The sequence below is a fragment of the Triticum dicoccoides genome, chromosome 4B (assembly GCF_002162155.2).
Source record: "Triticum dicoccoides isolate Atlit2015 ecotype Zavitan chromosome 4B, WEW_v2.0, whole genome shotgun sequence".
Classification (NCBI taxonomy): domain Eukaryota; kingdom Viridiplantae; phylum Streptophyta; class Magnoliopsida; order Poales; family Poaceae; genus Triticum; species Triticum dicoccoides.
The window spans coordinates 252,347,709-252,351,632 of record NC_041387.1 but is presented as its reverse complement, the minus strand read 5'-3'; the positions used below and the strand labels follow the sequence as shown (position 1 = coordinate 252,351,632).

Sequence of the window (3,924 nt, the reverse complement as noted above, 5' to 3'; positions counted from 1 at the left end):
AATACCAAATTCACATGACTACTTATAGCAAGACTTTTCCCATGTCCTCAGGAACAAACATAACTACTCACAAATCATATTCATGTTCAAAATCAGAGGGGTATTAATATGCATTAAGGATCTGAATATATAATCTTCCACCGAATAAACCAACTAGCATCAACTACAAGGAGTAATCAACAGTACTAGCAACCCACAGGTACCAATCTGAGGTTTTGACACAAAGATCGGATACAAGAGATGAACTAGGGTTTGAGATGAGATGGTGCTGGTGAAGATGTTGATGGAGATTGACCCCCTCCCGATGAGAGGATCGATGGTGATGATGATTGTGACGATTTCCCCCTCCCGGAGGGACATTTCCCCGGCAGAACAGCTCCGCCAGAGCCCTAGATTGGTTCCGCCAAGGTTCCGCCTCGAGACGGTGCCGCTTCATCCCGAAAGCTTCCTTCTGATTTTTTCCACGGTGGAAGACTTCATATAGCAAAATATGGGCACCTGAGGCCTGCCAGGGGGCCCACGAGACAGGGGGCACGCTCGGGGGGTAGGGCGCTCCCCCCACCCTCGTGGCCAGGGTGTGGGCCCCTCTGGTTGATTCTTTCACCAGTATTTTTTATTAATTTCAAAACGTGCCTCCGTGAAGTTTCAGGACTTTTGGAGTTGTGCGGAATAGGTATCTAATATTTGCTCCTTTTCCAGCCCAGAATTCCAGCTGCTGGCATTCTCCCTCTTCATGTAAACCTTGTAAAACAAGAGAGAAAGGCATAAGTATTGTGACATATAGATATATTAAAACTGAGCACCCTCCCAGCCCTCTCAGGCTATCAACATTTCTGGCCATTAGATGTTGAGATTTATGCGTTTCTGGCCGCCTGATTTAAAGTAAACGCGATGTTTGCGGTGAACTGGGCGTGAAGTCATGAGGGCGGCTACTCCCGTAGCTATTTTGGATCCCTGTGGTAATTGGGCCAATTTTCATGCTCGACCTAGGAAAGCGAAGCCCGCTTCAACCTTGCTGGAAAAAAAACAGCGAACGAGCACCTCTCTCGCTGCTCACGCTGCCCGTTCCTCTCCCCGTCGCCGCACACGACGGCATCTCATCCCTCCTCCCTTCCGTACAAGCTGATGTCGCCGCCCTCCGCATCCCTTGCCCGTCTCGTGGCATACCCCTTCCACTACCGATTGGATCCCAGCCGCACCCCAATCCCTGATGACACGGCTGTATTCTCGATATTGCGCCTGGATGCAGCCGCTCCAGGCCATCCACTGTCCCGTCATCAATGCCTTCCCTCACCAAGCGCCTGCACATCCCTCCTCTGCATTGTTGGTGGCGCAAGCCGGCCCCTCGCTTCGATGTTGGCTCTCTTTGAACGGATCGGATACATGTGCGCTGGTTCCCGGTGAGTGGTCTTGAACTTTGTAGCCTTTTGGAAATGGAATCCAGCAACTAGACGGCAATAATCAAGCAGCAGCTCACTTCCCTAGCCTACAGTGGCAGCAAGGTACGTATGCTCATCCCAACCCCGGTGTTTTCTCTGCATTTTATTTATACCTGCAATGCCTATGATTTATGTCTTGATGCTGAATCCTAGAGACTGAAATACACTGAACTCAGGATAAGTGCTACTTCCTATTCACGGATCTGCAGTGATTGATTCAATCCCCCGTGGATGCGCTTTAGCACTCACATATGATCTATTAGTGGATGCGCTTTGACAGTTGCATTGGATACAGGTTTGTTGATCCACTAATAGATGGCAGTACCCACAAATAATGCAAGACCTTGTGAAAGAGATGTTGCACAGGTTCACTCCTGGTCAAGCTAAAGTGGTCAAGGAACAAAACTAACTTCGCAAAGGGGCAGAAATTGCTGCAACAGACACTGACTAGCTACTCAGTCGATTTGCGGGTTACTTGTGCATGTGAATTTCCTGTCTTAAGCTGCAGGTTTTACATCAATATATATAATATATATTGCGCTTCATCCTTAATTTATAGCCGAAACTTTGCAGTTGAGCGAAATGGCTAACCGATTGGACCAAGGGTATGAAGCTCATTGCGGAAACCTTTCTCAGCTTTACTTGCTCCGACCATAAGTTCAAAATTAACATGATAAATCCTTTTTTGTGCATGAATTCTTACAGGCGAATTCTAGATGGCTTTATATCGTCCTGAGGTGGATGTATTGATGTGTGCACTACATTGGTCAGAGGTATGGAAACCCAGCTATTGTCATAACTAAAAACGGTACTGGAGCTCCATATCTCTTTGTTTTGTTTCATGCCTCTGAATCATCTTGTCATGCGTATATACTAATGTTGTCGTCATGTTGCCAGGAATGGATTAACCAGGGAACCTCACCCGCAAACACTACTTGCGGGATGCCACAAGGGTTTGGTACTACCGGAGTTACCTTAGCAAGCAGAAGAAAGCCATGAATGGTGGCGCCAATGTTCTTGGCTACTTTGCATGGTCTCTCCTGTACAACTTTGACTAGAATGGCACCCCTCACATTCCTCTATATTACCTCTCCCAAAAATAACCTCCAATGTTAGGTCGCTGGTGAGCTCTCTTCAGTTCGCAGATTCCTGGATATTCATATGGTTTGATTTGAAGCCTCTGCCATCGTTGCTTGTTGCATGTCTTTGTTTTGTTATTTGTAATGTTAGTTGCAATAACTTATGAATCACATGGCAAGTCAATGGTTTATTACAATTTTCTCTTTTGAAAACAAGATTATTTACGTGAAATGAGGTTGCTTCTGTGCTTGCAGGACTTGAGCGAAAATGTTAAATTACGTCTTTCCACGTGAGATGACACGAAATCACAAATGAAGATAAGTACAATGCATGCAATGCACTTCTGTCTTTGAGAATTCTGAAACGGCAAGGAGTCTATTAGTCTGTACAATGCTTAGTAGCTTATTAGTTTATATGTATTGAAGCTAATGGGAGTCACCAATGCAAGCGGGACTGAACTTTGATCACGTTGCAGTTAGATAATGTTTCCAGACCATATGCCAGCTCAAGGATGCGTTTTTCAGAGAATGTGAAAACATCCACTTGTTCAGTTCCGTTGAGCTTGAAACAACCACTATGGTTTTATTTTCTTGTTTCGGTTGTAGCTTCAATCTTTGTGGTTTTATTAATGAAAGTAAGGAGGAATCTGTTACAAAAGTACTGGAACTAGCGTCTACGACATCATATTCACATGATAATAATATCGATTAGCATGGAATGTGTGCATGCTATCTTCTTTGTCCTTGAGTTCGCAACATTTTTCTTTGTATAGTGGAATTGGCCCTCCAACTAGAAGGCTCAGGACCAATACATGTTAAGCCATGGAAAAACAATAATCATGTTGTGTTTTTTCTGCTTGTGCTCTGCAGTTTATTCATTGTGTTTCTGATGTATTTGATGTGTTTGGCATTACTGCTAGCCTGCCATAACTCGGTGACGCACAGTCTTCCTTGTTCGTTTCTAGATGAGGTTTGTAATTAGTGTTTTCCCAATAGGCTGCCTTTTCTTTGTATACATCACTATCAAAGTTAAACTTGATTTCCATTAAAGTGTTGGTGAGTTTTCTTTTTGCAAGTTGATTTCCTTAACACTAAAGGAGAACGTGAACTAGAGTTGCAGACAAAGACACTAAGGACACAATTTGTCATTTGCATTAAAAAATTCAACAAAATATTATATCCATCGTCTAGACCTTTTTCTATGGAAACTCCTATCGTTTCATCGCAAACATAGACGGGCGCCACAATGCACGCCAATCATGATCTAGTAATGTGTAATAACAGCCCATAATGCAATAAATATCAATATCAAAGCATGATGCAAAATGTACGTATCAACTCCCCCAAGCTTAGACCTCGCTTTTCCTCAAGCGGAAGCCGAAATCGAAAAATATGTCCACATGTTT

At 43.9% G+C, this 3,924-nt stretch overlaps 1 long non-coding RNA gene across 1 annotated transcript; it reads left to right on the top strand.

The window, feature by feature from the left end:
* The first annotated feature begins 1,070 nt into the window (after positions 1 to 1,070).
* LOC119293570 lies at positions 1,071 to 3,163 on the top strand. Its single transcript, XR_005143114.1, has 3 exons — positions 1,071 to 2,044; positions 2,145 to 2,212; positions 2,337 to 3,163. It is a non-coding gene; the product is annotated as an uncharacterized LOC119293570 (long non-coding RNA).
* Positions 3,164 to 3,924: the final 761 nt, after the last annotated feature.